General features: G+C 38.0%; 1 long non-coding RNA gene across 1 annotated transcript in view; it reads right to left on the reverse strand.

Moving 5' to 3' along the window:
* The window catches only part of LOC122202136, a 107,791-nt gene that overhangs the window by 17,858 nt on the left and 69,464 nt on the right, over positions 1–20,469 (reverse strand). Inside the window, exon 5 of the long non-coding RNA XR_006194480.1 lies at positions 11,398–11,526. This is a non-coding gene — a long non-coding RNA (uncharacterized LOC122202136). The remainder of the gene's footprint in view (positions 1–11,397; positions 11,527–20,469) is intronic.

A 20,469-nucleotide genomic window follows, 5' to 3' on the forward strand; every position in this document is an offset into this window, starting at 1 on the left:
TAAGCAGCCTGCATACATTCCTGGAATCCCTTCTCATATCTTCAGGCAACAGGACACTGTGTTTGCTTTCTACTCTGCCTTCCTTCATCCCTATTACCGGGTCTTCCCTGGTCTCCTCTCCTTTCTGTGTATGGTCCAATCAATTAAAGCCTATGTCCATCAACTTTAGACATTTTCCTAAATCCAAAACAATATGGCTTTAAAATTTTTTAACGTTTATTTTTGAGAGACAGAGAGAAACAAAGCATGAGTGGGAGAAGTGCAGAGAGAGAGGGAGACACAGAATCCCAAGCAGGCTCCAGGCTCTGAGCTTTCAGCACAGAGCCTGATGCAGGGCTTGAACCCAGGAACCGTGAGACCATGACCTGAGCCGAAGTCGGCACTTAACCAACTGAGCCACCCATTTACCCCTAAAACAATATGGCTTTAAAATCCCTGATCTCACCAAAACTAAAACTGCTAGACTCCCAAATGACACTTGGGAGCCACTGTATCACAAGCTTACTCTATTTTCCACCTAGGATTACAAATGCTTTCTCTGCTTCTGGAGCAATCTTTCCACCATTTTCAGAATCAACATACAGAACTGGTTTACATGGTCCAGAGAGGAAAATGTGGATCTGGTATACGAGAGCTAGAACTATATTAAATCAGCCGCTGCTTTTGTTAGGTTACTATGGATGGATGGGTTGGATTCAGCCTTCTATTTGTTTGTACGTCTTTATTTATGAAATGTTTCTTCCTTTCTCACTGGCTGAGTAGAGGTGGGAGCCCCAGCTGCATTATTCTAAAGGAAGTACTAACACCATTTGTTACTTAAAGAGCTTTTCTAACACATGTCTCCATTTTCCCAGGAATGTTATTCTAGTGAAATAATATAAAAAGAAATTAATAGAGATGCCCAGGTGCTATATTAAAATGTCAACTCTGACCTTTGAAGAGCAGAACAGCCAGGTGGTCATGATTAATGATTAATGGGTGAAAAAACATATTTATAAATTACAACCTGTAGGATGAAGAGAAGGTGTGTGTTACTGGACAGGGTGTGGAAAGCAGTCAGTCCCTGTCTTCCACCCTCTTGTCTATTTCTTAATTATGCCAGTTTAGAGGCCATCGTTCGGTCATTTATTCTTAAGTTTCTGCCATATTCATTTAATTTATTTATCAATTTCGTATGTTTTTCTTAAATGTCTTAGCGGTCATATGTCCTCCAGGTTTCGGAAAGAGAAAACTTAGGCATGGATCCAGAAAACTTCAGCACATACTTCTGTTCACCTGAAAATATGTCAATATCTCTTCCCATCCAATTCCTAGAACAGGTTCAAGGGGACAGTGCAGATGGTTGTGGACATGCCAAATACCTCTCCTCCAACACTGTACTATGGACAGGTGACATCGTAGTTTCAGGCATGTGTTTATGAGATACAAAAATGAAGTTGAAATAACCTAAGTGACCAATTACTGGTTTTTAAATATTGCAACACTAGCAGATTCCAGTATTTAAGGGAGAAGACTCCAGATTCAATTTCATTAACCACTTATCTTCACGTCTACCACACACATAATGATTTACACACACACAAACACACACACAAGGCTGGTTTAAATGATTACATAAATACATGCTGACAAGGATCTAGAGAAACATCATACATTGATGGATGAAATACAAATTAGTACAATTTTTAGGTGGAGAAATTTGGTGATATTATATGCTTAATCCTTATAGCCTTTGATCTAGCAATTTCTTTTCAGGTACTTATCTTACAGTTAAACTACAACGTGTTAAATGTTAGAAACAATGTAGATGCCCATATTAGTGACTAAGGTAAATAAACTATGGCACATTCATATCTTGGAATGCAATACAGCTGTGAAAAATGAAAAAGCTCTGTCTATGCTGATATGGAATGATATATTGTTAACAATAACAAAAAATCTCAATGCAAATCTATGTGTATTTTAGGAAAAAATAAAGAACATGCGTGTACCTACATGTACATACATAAAAGGATACACAAAAATTGATAATAGTGTTTATCTCTGGGGAGAAACACTGGATTGCTGGGGTTCAAGAGTGGAAAGGAGAGTTTTTACTTTATGTCATTTGATATCTTTTGAATCTTGAACCATTAAAATGTATTAACCTATTCAAAAAATTTAATTATTTTAAGTAAATTTAATATAAACTTGTCATTCTTTACATTCCTCACTAGAAAGATGCTTATTTCAGCAGGACCCCCAAAGATGCCTCAGGTGTAACAGAATCCCAATGAGGCCAGGAAAAGAAGAAAAGACTGAGGGAAGGAGCACTCAGGGCATTCACCTGGTATGTTCTTAGTAGGACTCATCCTCACCACATTTTGAAATCATCGAAAGTTACTCTTAAGTCATTTTGGTAAGAACTCTCAGCAGAAAGCATCATGAAGAGGAGCTCAGATACGACAGTTGTTCTGGGTTCCTCACATCCTGCATTCCTGCGCCAGAGATGGGCTTAGCTTATATTTGCCTGTTTCCATCATTAATGAATAGAATAAGTAGTTTGTGGGGTTTGAGGCCTTGGACCTTTGTGGAAATGAGAAAGCTGAAGGCCCAGTCTGTTTACCTTTGACAGTTTGATGTGAATTTGGAGATATGTCCTTCCATACTTTCTTTTCCCTTAGGGAAATTTTATTCATACCCAAAGCATCCTGGGCTCAGGATATCTCAGAGGATCTGATGGGAACAAATGCAAACTTCCAGGGCTTTGGTACCAAGCAAAGGTCAGTAATAAGTCTGAGAGTCAAAAGCAAAACAAAAGAACACAAACAACCTGCATCGAAAACCAAGCATATCTTACTGTCTCCTCTTTAATCATAAAAACTCATTTCTAAGAAGAGGTAATTAGAATAATGCTAATTTCCAAACCACTTTAAATGATACTTTAAAAAATAAAGAAGACAGTTCTTCATTTGAATTGGCCTCAATAAGCTTTAATTATGCAACGTGAGCAAGTGAGCTAATTAGAAAGTATATCCTTGTGTAGGTACATTCCCATCAATGTGCTTTCCTAAGTAGTTTTCATTTAAGAAGAGACCATTTTTTAAAATTCTACATAGGAACTTTATCTTTGTGGATAAGGAGTGAACAAAAAGAAGTGTTAAGCAGGATAAAAAAGTGAAAGTAAATGTTGTATGGAGGCTTTAAAAAATACAAATTAAATGCTTGTGTCAATTGAGTCAATTGGCCCTACTCTGAGCTCCCAAACAGTTGAAAGATGATCTCCAGCCTGACTCCAATGGGAGATGTTTACAAGCTCTTCAATTTCCATTTAGCAGGAAGGAATTGATTTATTATTAAAGCCTTAAAAGTTGCAAAGGGCTCATACCAGACCATATTAAATTTTGGATGAATACGTATAGGATTACAAGTTCTCTCTTTTACTGTGTCTAAGTTTAAAGTCAGAGCATGTTTTGAAAGAAAAACTTTATAATCTACACCGTTGTTCTCATTTCTAACATTTGTGGTGATTTTATTGTTACATTATCACAAACTCCTCACCTTAGAGATACATCTGGTTTTATTTTCAATCTAAAATACCCAACATTCTGGAGGGGAAAGTGTGACCCATGGTGATATTCAAATCAGCTAACAAATTACAAAATATAAAAATAATACTTGCTTCCATTTACTGAAGTATATGTTCCTCTCTGTACCTTGGACTTTACACAGATTTACTGAGTCATTTCAACTGACCTATGAATATATTTATTTTATTTGTAACAATATCTTTACTTCTGCTGCTCCCCAAACTCCCAAGCCTCTAGGCCATTTTTTCAAGCCAACTGTATCCAAAACACTGAAAAATTTCCAGTGGGGAAGATCCCAGGAAAATCCTAGGAATATCAGAACTTGCACTTTTCCTCCTCAATCACACACACAAATCAACTTACATCACTATTCTTCTGAATCAGCAATACAGCATATATCTGACCAGAGAGTTCTTTCAGTCCTAGAGAAGTGGGATGAGGGTCATAGTGATGACTTTTTCTGGGTACTCCACAGTAATCTGTTGGACCAGGTTACTACACTCTGCCCTGGACGCCGGCCCCATACACACAGCTGGCGCCTCTTTGCACAGTACCAAACACTTTCTAGATTATAAAACATATTTCTTGAAATGGCCCTATGCTACTTGCTAACCACATTGGCTGCCATTGCTATCACCTTTTGCTTTTGATTTTTAATCAACTTTTTACTGAGACAATAGTAGATTCATATGCATTGTGTAAGAAAAAAAACACAGATAAATCTTCTGTGCCCTTCACTCAATGTTATGGGTTGAATTTTGTCCCCCAAAAGATAGGCTGAAGTCCTAGTAACCAATTCCTGTGAATATGACCTTATTGGGAAAGTCATATTGGGGCATCTGGGTGGCTCAATCGATTGAACATCTAGCTCTTGGTTTTGGTTCAGGTCATGATCTCATGGTTCTTGAGTTCGAGCCTCGCATCAGGCTCTGTGCTGATGGTTCAGAGCCTGCTTGAGATTCTTTCTCTCCCTCTCTCAGCCCCTCTCCCACTCATGTTGTCTCTGTCTCTCTCAAAATAAATGAACTTAAAAAAAAAAAAAAAAAACAGAAAACAAAAAAAACAAGATGAGGTCATTGCAGTGGGCCCTAATCCAACATGACTGGTGTCTTCAGAAGAAAAGAGACACAGAAATAGAGACCCACAGAGGGAAGTCAATTATTTAAAAGATGAGTCAGAGATTGAAATGATGCTGCCATAAAGCAAGGTGTGTCTGGAGCTACTGGAAGTTACAAAGAGCAAGGAAGTATCCTTCCCCAAAATCTCTGAGGGAAGTATGATCCTGCCACCATGATTTGAGACTTCTAGTCTCCAGAACTGTGAGAGAACAAATTTCTGTTCTTTTAAGCCACTGAGTTGATGGTACTCTGTTCCCACAGTGCTAGGAAACTATTAAACCCATACTCCTTCTATTAGTAACCTTTTGCAAAACTATAGGATAATATCATAACCACTGTTGATCTTGACACAATCTACTTTTCCTATTTATACTTGTCGCAGTTTAATTTGTATGCATTCGTGTGTTCAGTTTACACTGTTTTATTATATGTATAGGTTTATGTGCCCATCATCAAGTTAAGATAATGAACTGTTGCATAACCTCAAGCATCTCTCATGTGGCCTGTTTAGAACCACACCAACCTCCTAGGATTGTGCAGGATTATACAGGATTCCATCTTTAACCATTTGGAAGCCCATAATTTGTTCTCTAGCTCTAAAATTTTGTTATTTCAAAAATGTCATATAAACGCAATTATATAGCTCATAAGCTTTTAAAATTGCTGTTTGCTGTTTGTTTTTCACTCAACTTAAATCCCTGGTGATTCATCCAAGTTGTTTTATGTCTCTATCTGCAAAAACCTTGCTGAAATTTTGATAGGAATTGTATTAAACTCATACAATAGTTTGAGGACAAGTAGCACCATTACTGTGCTGAGTTTCCAATTCAGGAACATTCTATATCTCTGTTTATTTATGTGTCCTTGATTTTTCCCATCAACATTTTGTAACTTTTACCATACAGATTATGTACATATTTAAAGAATATCTAAATACTTGATTTTCTTTGAAGCCATTGTCAAAATATAAGCCCAGTTTTACATCAAAAAGAGATTCTGACACATGTCTCCAATGAGTTCTTAGATAATAAGGAATGCTTTTGAAGTTTTATCAGTGCGTTATAATGCACTTAAGCTTATTTTGATGACCAATTTGCCATCAAGCAATACACACACCTTTTGTACATTATAAGATAGGGTGAACATGTATACCAAATTAAGTTTGTTGTTATTTATTGTTGAAATTCTGGATCGTGAAAAAAATACAATCAAACTATAACACTTCAGACCCTCATTGCTAGTGAGAGTCTTGAACACAGAGCAAACGGAGGAAAAAAAAACCAGTGACATTTAAGAAGGCTTTTTGCCACCCCCACCCCTAACAAAAGCCTGGGTATAAGGATTCCTATATCTACTCTTTCATCACCCAAAAACATTTTGATATATAGGAAAGAATTCAAAATCCTTATTAACTCATTTGGTCTCAGTTTCTGTGCATGCTGCAATATAAATCAAAATAAGAACATGATAGAAAGTAAGAGGAAGAAAGTTTAGACTGAGCTGGAAAAACTGACCAGGCTGAAAGGCTAACTCTTCTGTGTAGTTAGCATTCCCCAACAGTGTGCAAAAGGTTGGCAACCTCAGAAAAGTTTCAGACAAGTTTTGATATTTATAAACAGCTAATTCAGGGGCGCCTGGGTGGCTCAGTCGGTTAAGCGGCCGGCTTCGCCTCAGGTCATGATCTTGTAGTCCGTGAGTTCAAGCCCCGTGTCGGGCTCTGTGCTGACAGCTCAGAGCCTGTTTCGGATTCTGTGTCTCCCTCTCTCTGACCTTCCCCCATTCATGCTCTGTCTCTCTCTGTCTCAAAAATAAATAAACGTTAAAAAAAATTAAAACAAACAAACAAACAGCTAATTCAGTAGTGACATCATAGTGTTCTCATCCAGGTGGGCAGAGTACTATGGCTCTGAATAATTGCTCTCTTTACATCAGTATGCAAAGCTATGATTAAAGATGAAGGAAAAAGTTACTTCTACCGAATAGGGCTATGACGAGGTCAGGGTGGAGGTGTCAGGGATCCAGGAACATACTTTGTTTTCAAGAGGATACCAGGAATAGGGCAAAGAAAATCTAGATAGAAGGAAAAAAGCAAAGACTGAATCAATGGTGGCAAGCTCGGTTTAAAAGGTTGTGTCCTGGGGTGCCTGGGTGGCTCACTTACTTGGTTAAGTTTCCAGCTTTGGCTAGGGTCATGATCTCAGGGCTCCTGGGTTTGAGCCCCAGTTCGGTCTCTATGCTGACAGCTCAGAGCCTGCAGCCGGCTTCAGATTCTGTGTCTCCCTCTCTCTCTGCCCTGCCCACTCACACTCTGTCTCTCTCTAGATCTCAAAAATAAATAACATTTAAAAAATTGAAAAAAAAGGTTGCCTCTTGATGGGTACTTGGGGGTTCAGACCACAAAATAGGTACAATTAATGAGAGATCTATGGCAGGCAGGTAACCCTAAGTCCTGGAGGGCTAAGACTGCTGATGATCTCCATGGCCTGGTCAGGACTGACTCAGGGATTAAATAAAACAGAGCTTGAAGGTAGAAAGCCTCTGTATTTTAGCTGTTTATCTTGACCAAATGTTTTGGGGCAGTGGGATCATAACCACAGTATCTCTCACACCCAGCTCCCCATTAATAAAAGTTCATTGAACTTCAGGCATGTTTATCCTGTGATTCAATCCTCCCAGGAATCCTAAGCAGTAAGCACTCTTATTAATTCTATTTCAAAATGAGGCCCCAGAGGCAAAGGGAAGTTATGGAATGTGTCCATGGTCAGAGAGATAAAAAGCAAAGACTGACTCTGGAGCCTAAGTAATTAACCACTAGGTTATACTGCATTCTTTTTTTTTTATTTTCTGGACCACATGAGCAAAACCCAACCCACTGGTCCTAATGCAGAGATACCACTGAAACTATCCACTACATCAAATCAGATTTTTTTTTTTTTTTTGCCCCTGGCTTTTATAGTAGCAGATACTGTTTTCCTTTGAATACTAGAGCATTTCAGAAATATCCTATGAAGATGTAGCAGTTCATACTATGGTGGAATTCAGTCAGGATCTCAGGAAAAAAGCAAAATCTCTTTCAAATCAACACACATATAAGAGTTTATTTTTTAATTTATCTCACAGGAGCAAAAATACCTATGAGTGAGGGCAATGTGTGTAGCAGTGGAAGTTATCAACCATTCTTTTAAAATATTTTGAGATAATTATAAATTCAGAAGCAACTGTAAGTAATGATACAGAGATTCCACGTGACCTTTTTCCAGTTTTCCCCAGTGGTTCAACCATTTTCAAAACTTACATTTTGTAAAAAAAAATGTTATTAAATGTATCATGCCATTGTAAAATATGGCAGCAACCAGTGGGCAATTGGGAAAACCATAATAGTTTTATGATATGGCAATGAGCTATAATTATATTTCCTCCAATGCATTAGTCCTAGATTCAGATACTTTTATTTAATCTAACTCTGTGTTGTTTGTGAATTATATTTCAAACAAATGAGTGTGTGATAAATTATTAGCAACCTCTAGCTAATAAATCCAGCACACTCTTCACAAAAAGCTAATTTATTTAAGGATATGTATGTTTGACAAACAACTCTTGCTTGCATGATTTATCAACTTACTGAAATGGCATTACAAAAGCCAGCTAGTAGTCCTATTTTGCGTTTGGATCTTCCATTCAAGGCTGAGAGAAGGATGGCAGAAAGTATAATTCTATTTCAAGAGATAAATATTAAAAGGAAAAATGTGTATGAAGTACATGTTAAGTACATGTTAGAAACGAGTATATGTTAAGAGAATATAGCTCAAAAAAATGGAAAAAATATTTTAAAAATGATAAAATACACAAACCATTTAAATCAGAAATCATAGAAATTATATATGGTCACTGAAGAGAGAAAAAGTATCATTAATACTAAGTATCATTAATACTATATAAACCTATTATGAAATTGTAAACTTCATGATTACTAGTTACTAATAATAAATTAATTAATAGTTACCAGGGTTGTTACCAAAAAAAGAAAAAGACGAATTGTTGCAGCCACTCATAAACAATTAAATGTATAGGCCTAGGTCTTGAAGAGTGATTTATTTACTTATTTTAATAACTATAAGTGATTTTAATGTAGAGCCAAATTTGAGAAACACTGATAGCTGATTACGTTCTTTGAGAATTTCAATGTATTCATTCATTCTGCAGCATTAACATGTAATTGTGGTAATACTAATTTATAGCAATTGATATATAGATCAATATTGCCATATCTATATCTATATATCATGTATCTATATCTATATGTATCACACACACACACACACATACACACATACATATATACACACATATATACACATACTATAGCATAATTCATTGTCCTATGGGTTCTATTTCCAGCGTCTATTTAATCCAGTTAAAGTGATTTAATTTTCATGCCTCCATTTCTTTATTTGTAAAATGAATGGTTAATCTAAATGACTTCTAAAATCCCTCTGGCTCTAAAACCCTAATCTAAGATTAGTGCTTAATCTTCAGGGAAGATGGCAGAAAACTATCATTTTTACCTGGGGGATTTTGCTCAGTGCCAGTTATCCATACCCCAAGAGATTTTGACATACTATATCTCCGTCTTCACCACCAATAACACACACTAACAACAGGCAGAGAAAATAAGATTCTCGGAGTCAGAAATGATCTTTCATTTCATATCATTGGCTGCATAAGAAATTATCCTCAAACTTAATGGCTTAAAGCAACAACCATATCATAGTATCTCATGAATTTGTGAAGTGTTAAAATAGATGGTTCTTCTATACTCTATGAAGCACTGAGGTCATTCAATGATATTCTGTGAGCTACTGGACTGGTCTGGGGTCCAAATGGTTCTACTTAAATGGCTGGTGCCTTAGCTCTTTGTGAGGCAGGGCTCAACTGGGAACTTCTAACTCTTGGGGTTTAGGCTTAGTATGGCTAAGGGCTTCTTATAGTCTTAAGGCTTCTCCAGGTCATCTAACAGGACATCAGACTTCTTACATGGTGGCTGAGGACGCCAAGATAATATATATTAAGGGACAAGAAGAATAAAGTTTCTTAATACTTGGACCCATAAACTGACATAGTGTCAATTCCATTGTGTTCTATCAGTCAAAGCAGTCAGAGTCCACCCAAACTGGAGGGAAGGAGACATAAAATCCAACATCAAAATGGAAGAAATTCAAAGAAATTACATCAACCCTGAATCAGCGACACAGTCTATCAATCCATTCATCCAACATAGGGAGGTATTTAATTGTACTGCATTCAGAGTTTTAATCCTAGCTCTACTACTCTCTGGTTCAGTGATTTGAGGCACGTTAATCTCTGAACCGAGCCTGAGAGTCTGGATCTGTAAAATGAGGTTAGTGATAATACTGCATACATCATAGGATAATTGTGAGAATTAAATAAGAGAATTTGTGAAGTGGAAAGTGCATAGTGTCTGGCACATAGATGATAGCCGTAATGTGATTATTAGGTTTAAGAAATTCTGCTCAATATTTCAGGATGCTACAAAGATGTTTCAGATGAGGGGTCTATGAGCAAAATTTTTACATTCAATGAAGATGAGTGCTCTAGAGTTGAGAGGAAGAAAAAATTGCTTTCTGACTTGGGTGCTCAGAGAAAGCTTCATGAAGCAAAATCCTGAAGGCTGGCGAGGGTTTGGCAAAGGGTGATGGAGGAGATGAACACATCTGTACCCTCCTTTTGAAAGAGAAACACATTGATTCCCACAATAATAAAGGGAAATGCTTAAGACTGGTTCACAAATTTATTTCTTCCTCTATTAATAAAAAACAAATAGAACTTTTCTATGCGCCACTTGTAGCCATATGAGTGACTCCCAGTTTCACTCACCTCTCTCATCCACATCCCTGGAACAGTCATTCCCCTTCTTAAAAGAGTCTGTCCAACAACCTATCCTTTGTAAAGATTTCTCTGATTCTCTCAGGCCGAATGAGTTCCCTCATCCCAGGGTCCCACAGCACTTTCTGTGATTTTTCAGTCACAGATATGTGTCCATATCCCATAATATTGTAATTATTTGTCTAGGTACAGGATTTATGTGTATCTCTCTACTCTTCACCACCCCATGAATGCTTTGAGTGCACAAAGGAAGCACTAAGCACCTGCACCTGGTTTGGTAATAAGACTATACCAAAAGGGAGCCATGGAGATGAACATGTCCTATGTCCTTGCTGTTCAAATACTGTCCTTAGACAAGAAGCCTCAGCTTCACCTGGGTACTTGTTACAAATGCAGAGTCTGAGGACCCACCCAACATCTATTGAGTCAGAATCTGCATTTCAGTAAGATCCACAGGATAACCCTGTGTACATTCATATTTGAAAAGCATTGCCCAGGCATAAGCTGCAGAGTGGATGCTGTTCATTAAAATGTACCCCATGTTTCCTGACAGAAAATAAATGAAGACATTTTTCAAACCTTTCTCCCAATTTTTGAAGTTAAATAATTAATTTAGTATAGTTTGGTTAAAATTCAGAGGTTTTTTTTTTGACATTTACACATATTTTTTTTCACTCATGGACAAATCTATGATTTGTCCCCTTGTTCTGGGGGTGACACTAACATTATTCTCAATACTTGTGAAATTTCACACATTACTCAGAGAATGGAAAAGGAAGAGAAAATTCTACTTTAAGAAAGCATACCTTCTTTTTCGCATTTCATCTTATTTCCTTGAAACTTCTCTCCTGATTGGTTGTTCACATCCCCTGCATTACTTGGAGAAAGTGATGGCGGATGGAGTGGAGAACAGATTGATCAGGAGAAATCGATCTCTGTGGGGAAAAACATCAACATTTTCTTAAAATGTAAAGTAAGAAAAAATATGTCCTGTAATCTGAATCTGGTCTCCAGCAAAAGGTGTGGCAGAAGCAATAAATGAGAGTCAGAGACCCCTCCATCTGGGAATCAGACGGTATTGCCCATGGATTGGGATTCAAAAGAGTGTCCTGGATTGGAGCAATAATCTGCCACCTTGGAAATGCTCCCCTGTGTCCTCGCTGGTGGCCTTTAGGAAGACAAGTCTTATTCAAAACCCAGCATGAACGACAATAATGCGATTTCCTTTCATTTATTGAGAAAATTACTACGTAGCAGACATTACCCTAAATGTTTTACCTACATTACCTCATTTCACCTTCACAACAACTCTGAAAGGTTGGAATAATTATCCCCATTTTATAGAGAAGGAGATTGAGATTCACATTCACAAAGTGATTTTTCTCCAGGTTTTGTGAAAGAAATATAGTTTTTGATCATCAAAGTTTATTACTTTGATTCCTATGTCTAAAATAAATTGATGAAACTAATGTTCTAGAAGACGTGGTAATGGGCACCAGAAAAACCTTAATAGGGGTGTTGTCAAGAGACACATCAGGAACTACAATGTCCAGTGGATGTGGACTGATCTATAACAAAGTCAGTTAGGTGTTAACACCAATTTCTGATGGACCACAAGATATCAATCTCCACAAGTGTTTGAATTTGTAACCAATGGCCTCCATAGTGCTTAGTGGGAAACAGACCAATCAGAAAGCTTCATGGATAAACATCCCAGGATCTCACAAGCCTGTGCCTGCAGATTCTCCTATTGATGGTCCAAATGAAAATCAGATCCTTTTGCTGAGAGCAACCCCTCAAGCAATAGATTGTGTGTACTGAGTAAGTAGGTCCACAAACCCCCGTTAGATCACCACTATGGAAGCTGAGCTCTTGCTTTTATTTTGGCTTCCAGGTGAAGATGATCAGGGAATATGTGGAATGTGACAAACTCTTGTCAGTCACTCCAGGGGTGGGAGGTAGGGAGAGAAGAGGCTTTGACTCCCACTCAGAGAACCCTGTATACCTCTGAACAGATACCATTGAAATGGCCAATACATCAGGATCCTAGTTCAAAATGGATGCCATTTTATCACTATTACACATCCCAATTATAGTGTCATTTTTATCACTACAAGATAATGTGTCATCTTTCATGACGCTCTGACATGACAGTCATATTGTAATTTCCTCGCCTTTGCAAATTTCTTCCTTTTCTTCTCTCTGGTTAACAGCTTTTGCTTTGTTTGCTTGTTTTATAAGTGCTACTATGTGAATTTTCATGTATGGGGTCAAAGGATTTTTGTTGGTGTGACCTAAAGCATTATGCACGACATAGCTACATCACACACCCCTAGGTGTGAATGTCTGTCCTCAACTTCATTCCGTGTTGGGATTTTGCTGTGAAGGAGAGAAACAAGATAAAAAGTAACTTGAGAAATCAACAAGTTAATTTTTGTTCTGAGAATGAACAAGTAGTGAAATCTACTTTACAAGGAAAATCAGAAGGGGCTGGAAAGGGCAAATGGGGGGAGCAGTGTAACAGGGTACAGGCTCTCCCATCAGACAGGAGTAAGCCTGCATCCTGAGTCCATCATTTGCCGGCTTTGTGACCTGGAGCAAATGAGTCTTCAAGTCTCAATTTCTTATTTGTCAGTGGGGCATACCTTACCTAACTTAAAGGGACTTTGCACAGAGTAAAGAGAAAAAGAAGGAAATGGACTGTAGCGTCTGTGTCTAGGCACTCAAAATTATAAACTGAATTTGTAAAAGTATTAAATCCCCTTCTCAGGTGGGGTTCTCTGGAAGCAGACTCTGGAATAAAGGTTTTCTTGAAGGAGGTTTATGGAGGAGTACATTTAGGGTCAACACATATAGGGAAGTGAGCTTATGAGAGCGAGTAAGTTCAACACATGGAACAGTAAGTTCCATGTTCTAGTCCCATGGAAATCTTTGGAGCTTCTAAGGTAGTTCATCAGAGTTGTCTAAATTGAGGCAAGGGAACTAACTCAATCTGTTACCCATCATCCCAACATCCAGTAATAACTGGGGTCCTTGGGGAGAGTTGTAACTTTGGGCAGGGCAGTTCCCTTCAGCAGTGTACAATTCTGGAAAGAAACACAAAAGTCAACCACAGCAGTTAACACTCCTGGCAAGTGGAGAAATCAATGTCTCTGTTCTGAAGCAGGAGTCTGTACAGAGTACTGTATTATCCACTACAGACCTCCAAGTGCCAAAGACAAAATTCTGGTTCCAGACCTTTGGAAGAAACCACTCATGTCTAAATCCAATGAGACAGCAATAGCAGTATTTGCCTTTGCACTTCTGAACAAAACCTCGGGGCTAGCCTCTACCGTATATCCCATCACGATGCAGAATATCAGCTTTGTACATGCTAAAGTGAAAGTACTGGGTTCATAGGAATTGGATCATTTTGTCATTAATAGATGCACAGTACCTACCACAGGCCTGCACATAATAGGGGTTCGATAATTATTGAATAAGTGAATGAATGGGTATACATTATGGGCTGAATGTACCCTAAAGACAGATGCAGAAGAAGCCTGTACAAAGGAATCCCAGAGGTCTTTTCACCAAATACCAGATAGGTTCTTAGAAGTTGCTCAAGTTGCTTCAGAGTTTATTACATATGCTTTAAACAAACAAACAAAAAAGGCACTAAAAGGGTTATTATATTGAATAATGAAGAATCTCAGGGAAAATGTAATTTTAGAATTCAGTTCGTTTATATCCCATAATGAGTGTAGCAGCAAACATGCTTTTTACAATAGTCTTTAAAGCTCTACAGGGTTGGAGGGGAAAAAATTGTCAGAAATCCGTTTCCCCAGATGGCAGCTACCAATTTTCTAGCAATCCTAAAGGAGATACAGAGTTAGCTTCATAATATCTGTTATTAAACAATGTCAGCCTAATATTACTAAGAATACATATACAAGGCACAGGGGACAGGTTGTTATCCAATGTATTTCATGGATACATTGGCCTGGCTAATGCTTTTCTCATTAGACCATAGGGTGAGATGACACCTACCTAGAGCTCGAGAGCAAATAAATATTTTATGTAGCTGAAAATTACATGTAACCTTTGCAGTGAAAAACCATTTTTCACATTTCAAATTTAACATGATTTACATGATGAAAAACACATTTATGAGAGCCAGCTAGCACTTTCATGCCTTTGATTTTGGGTAATTATTTTTACGCTGAAAGATTTTTACTGTCTTCCTATATTACTTTTGTCCATAAGCATGCCAAGTTATTCTTTTCTTTTCTCTCTCTGATTAAAAAACATAAATAGAAATTCCTCTGAAAACTATTTTCAGAGGCAACTGATCGCCCAAAGTTGATCAGGAAAGGGAGTGTTCTGTTCTTGCAGCCTGGGTAGCATACTCCAATCTGACAGAACCTGGCTCAGTGACAGGCAGGCAGAATCACATGGCTGTCTGAGTTCTATTTAAATCACCTTCCAGTGTGTTCACTGGGAACTTTCACCAAGACCACTGCTACAGTTCCAACTGGGCTCCCTGCTTCCCCTCTTGGCCCTCTTTAACCCACTCGCTAAAGAGTTATACTTAATAATTAAGTATAAATCAGATGTTGTCACTTCTCTGCTTTAACCATTTCAACGGCTTCCCTTGACTCTTAAAATGAAACCAAAAGCTCATGCCATGTCCTAGTGGTACTCATGATCTGGCTCTAACTCCTCAACCAGGATTACTTTATGAGAGTTTTGAAAGCTAGTTAAATTGGTATTTCCTACATGGTCATGGTCTAAGAGATTTGTCCTAGAACATTACTAGCAGGTCCCCAAGCATCCCGCCTCCCATTTCCAAAGAGCCACTCCTCTCTCTGCTCATATGCTCCTACTCTATATTTCAATAAACTTGTTTGTTTGTTTGTTTCTAAACTTGCCTTTGGTGCTGAAACAGAAATAGAGACTATGGAACTTAGATCTCAGACTTTGGGGAAAAGTATAATTTTTCCCCTGATGATCCTTGCATTTGGTCCTTTTCTAGCTTTTAATTTAGCATCAAAGATTGATGGCCTATGCCAACATTCTAAACCAGCCTAGCCCATTAGAGGCACATAATAGAAAGCAGAAGAAAAAACCTTTATGTTCTTAAGCAATGAGTTTGGTATATAGAGAACAGTTCATTTGCACAAGCCCCACAAGTTGGGTTTTTTTTTTTTGTTTTTTTTTTTTTTTTTTACTCTTAGGTTGTTCATCTGTGTCTACTTCACTGCTGAGGCCCAGATATGTTTTGATGTTTGGTGAGTAGGTAGGACCCGTAAACATTTTACCTCCCAAGTCCTGTGATAACCAACAGAGCAACAAATTTAGAAACCCTCCATGGCTACCATGGTTACATTAGGAACTGAGAGATAAGAAAATTTATGTTAACTGTTTGAGTTCCACAGAGATTCAGGAAGGAGAAGACCCTGGCCAAAACCAGTAGGAGTGGCCACCCTAGAAGCTGTACAAAAAAGAAAAATGCAATGAGCAAAGATGAAGCCAATGACAAGAACCTCTCACACCCCTGTGGAAGCCTGCTCCCTTCCTTATTTATTTATTCAATAAATATTCAAGAATATGGTCAGGTTTAGTGATTGATTTAGCTACAGCACACAAGGCACTCTAGTTCTGTTATGTAGATATATTTAGAATTATTAATGGTATATGTTATCAGTTATTAATTAATATGTGAGAACTTGAATTCTTCTCCTTCTTATACTTGTGAGAACAAGTCATGTGCCAATCAACCAAAATTTTCAGTGCTAGCATGAGGAGAGAAACTTCTCCATTTTTATCAGATTTATTGAATGGCACCATTATAGCTATATCTCACACTGACATGCAATCTATAATAATGTGAAGGAATTAAATTTATAGTTGGGTGATTAGTCCCAGCTATGAAATAAGAAGTGACAGAGATGGTGATTTCAGTAGTTTTGCAAATACATGTTGGAGGAACCTATCACCTGAAGGGAGCTATTTCTCAAATGTGTCTCCTCTGTGGTTTCAGAAGAATAAAAATTTTGAAGTTAAAAAAAACCCTATAACTTCTCAAAAATACATATGCAGTGTCATCAAAATGAGCAATATGCAGGGCTGAGCAAGGAAGTGGGGAAAAGTTCTTACACACTTTGCCTGCAGAAGTGAGAAATAGATAACACTTTTATTTAGAGAAGAGAGATCCCAAACTCATCATCCTGATAGTTAAGTTAGTGGTTATTATAGTCTGACTTCGAGATATTTCGTTTTCAGTGAATGGTGAAAGCCACTCAGCAAAAGCTCAGAAGCTAGAGAGCTTTAGAACCATAGCCTTCAGCTCTGGGATTCATGCCAACTCCCTCTCCCTGCAGAATGTAATCCTTTCTTGGATTCACAATAGTGTGCCTACTAAAAAGGGTACCTGGGGAAGTTCTGAAGTACTTTTGGGAAAAAACACCAAAGAAATTATCAGGGCCCATTGATCCTATCCACTACAGCTACAGCACTCTTAGAACTAGGCTTCTGATTACAGTACTATTTTGCCTTCCTCGATATTTACTAAATTTGAAGACTCAGGCAACCTATTTAAACTGTTCTCATTTTCCATGTCTATCAGATTGGTTTGATACATTCTCAGTAGACTACTTTTGAATTACATGAGTAAATAAGATAAAACACTCAGGCAGTGCCACCTGTCTTAAAGAGAAATTTTAGTGGTAAACATCACACTAACATCGCCCCCACCACCATCATCATTATCACCATCATCATCATCACCATCATTACCATTATTACCATTGTAATGATCAATTGTCAAAAATAAATTCTGAGCCATTCAGTATTGATTTCATGGTGGAGGAAGTCTTGTGGCCTTGGGAAAGTAACACTAACTCTATTTCCTGAATATTTTCTATGTTATATGCTTCATGTTCTGAGTAAATAAAATGACTTCTACCACTTGGATCACATATGTTTGGACCAGGGCTTCATCATGAGCTGAGAGCACCCATACACTGGCAAGCTACGAAAATGGAAAACCACCTCTGAGATGACATGTATGAAGTTCTTCCCAACAGGAGTGCTCCAAATTAGATGGTAGCAGGCACACCAATCAAAACCTCCCTTTTTCGGGGCACCTGGGTGGCTAAGTCAGTTCAGCTTCTGACTTCGACTCAGGTTATGATCTCATGGTTCATGAGTTCAAGCACTGCACCGGGCCTTGTGCTGACAGCTCAGAGCCTGGAGCCTGCTTCAGATTCTGTATCTTCCTGTCACTCCGCCCCTCCCCTGCTTGTGCTCTCTCTCTCAAAAAAAAAAAAAAACAAAACATTAAAAAAATTAAAACAAATAAATAACCTCCCATTTTAGAATGTAAATACAGAGAAGTTAGTAATGAGCAGCATGGTCATTAAGCTTGAGTATAACACAAATGAACCTTTGAGATTGCTATGGTTCTACCTGAGGACCTGGAAATCCCAGTCTTAGTCCTGATAGTCAATGTTTTAGAAGGAAATCACCTGCTGCCCTATGGGGGTGTGTGTGTGTGTGTGTGTGTGTGTGTGTGTGTGTGTGTGTGTGTCTACGTTTGGCTGTCTGTCTATCTATCTATCTATCTATCTATCTATCTATCTATCTATCTAGAATACCTCCCATTGGTGAGGCACAATTATATATGTCTCTTCATTTAAAAGCCTAAGTGGTATTATATGTCACTCACATGTGTATGTCTCTTACTTCCTGTCTTGGCACACAACTTCAGCATCTCCTAACTTGTGTATTTCAATGAGAAGACTTGATTTTTTGTCTCTCTCCTTATATTTTCATTTTTCTATACACTTCCCTATTCTTCCATTACTGTGGCTCTCTAGAATCTCTAGAATCTCTAGAATTCTTCATCTTAATGAAGAATATCATTACAGTGAGAAGAATTAGTTCAAAAATGATTACTTTTTATAGAATGTTTGGAAAATTTTTCTCTTCTAATCTTTGTAATTCTTTTGGGATTGTCAATCATATGATCCCTATTTTTCTAGCTTCTGGGGTAAGCAACTGACTAAGCCTATCCAATGAGTGCCACATGCCCCTTATATGCTATATAGTGATTGGTCTGTGGTTGGGCAGTACTCATTTTCTAGGGCTGCCATAACAAAATACAACAGACTAGGTGGCTTAAACAACAGAAAATTATTGTCTCACAGTTTTGTAGGCTGGAAGTCCAAGACCAAGATGTTAGAAGGTTTTGTTTCTTCTAAGGTCTCTTGGCTTGCAGATGGCCATTTTTTGACTATGTCCTTACACAGGACATAGTCCTCTTTCCTCTGTGCATGTACATCTCTGGTATCTCCTTGTATATTCAAATTTACTCTTCTTATAAGAACACCATTCAGATATGATTAGTCCCCTGTGATGGTTAATTATATGTGTCAATTTGGCTGGGTCACAGTGCCCATATATTTGGTCAAATATTACCCTGAAGTTTTCTGTGAGGATATTTTTGAACGAGATTTACATTTAAATCTATAACTTCAAGTAAAGTAGATTGACCCTCTCTCATGTGGGTGGGCCTCAACCAATCAGTTGAAAGCCCACACAGAACAAAAGGCTGACTTTGCCCAAGCAAGAGGGAATTCAGCCAGCAGACTGCCTTCACACTTTATCTGTAACCCTGGCTCATCCTGGTTTGCCAGCATTCTGCCTTTGAACCTAAACTGCTACTCCTTCCTGAGCCTCAAGCCTGCCAGTCTTCCCCACTAGATTTTCTGCTTCCAAGCATTCATAATCACATGAGCCAACTCCTTAAGATAAGTCTTTCTGCATACACACACACACACACACAATCTTATTGGTTCCATTTCTCTAGAGAACCCTAACACAGGCCCACGCATATGACCTCATTTAACCTTAATTACCTCTTTAACAAACTGTTATTCTGAGGTACTGAGGGTTAGGGCTTCAACATATGAATTTTGAAGGGAAACAATTCAGTCCATAAAACAAAGGCCAATCATAATCTTTTGTTGGCACTGATATGGATACTAAGGGAGAAATATTTGAATTCTTACACTGGACTGATGAGTTTTAAGGATCTTGTAAGCCCAGGTTGACTTGATGCCATCTTGCTGCCTGATAGACAGCATACTGAGCATACTGAGAAGGAAATCAGCTCAAAGGAAATCAAGCCAAGATACACATAGAGAAATCCCTGTACAACATCATACGAAAAATGGAATCTAGCTACATCTAAGGTCAAATATTGGACTTTTCAAATATGAAAGCTACAGCTATAAATGATCTTTCTTTGATGCTCCTAAATCTAATCAATCATATATAAAAAGTATTTCAATTATACCACTAAAACACTCCTTATATTATCTCTATTTCATCTCAGGTTAGCTCCTCTTGGTCTAGTCTTTCATTACCCCTTGAATAGACAATTGTAACAGCCACTTGTCTCTAGTCCCTCTCTGTCCCCAAGACTTATCTTCCATACCCAGCTTCTGATAACATGTCCCATTCTCATTTGGGAAACTGTCCCTTCCCCTACTCTTCCGATTTATGTGCCTCAATGGTATAAACTCCATTTCAGCAACCTGGGTGCTGTATAATCTATACCTAGTCATTTAAAGTCTCATGTTACCATGGCAAAAGTAATTGACACAGGAATGAGCATGTGACCCAATCAAACCAATCAGAGATGATAATGTTTAATTCTAGGACTTTTTCAGCACTGTTAAGGGAGTAGGTACACATTTCAGTCTGCAAATAAACCAGAGAAAATGTAGCCCAGGAACGACTAGCAGCCAAATGTGACCAAGAGGAAAATCCTGACTAACAATGGAGTTAACACAAAAATGATGTTAATAGTGCTGACACTGAGCAACCCTGAC

Source organism: Panthera leo, chromosome D2 (genome assembly GCF_018350215.1).
Source record: "Panthera leo isolate Ple1 chromosome D2, P.leo_Ple1_pat1.1, whole genome shotgun sequence".
NCBI classification, from domain to species: Eukaryota; Metazoa; Chordata; class Mammalia; order Carnivora; family Felidae; genus Panthera; species Panthera leo.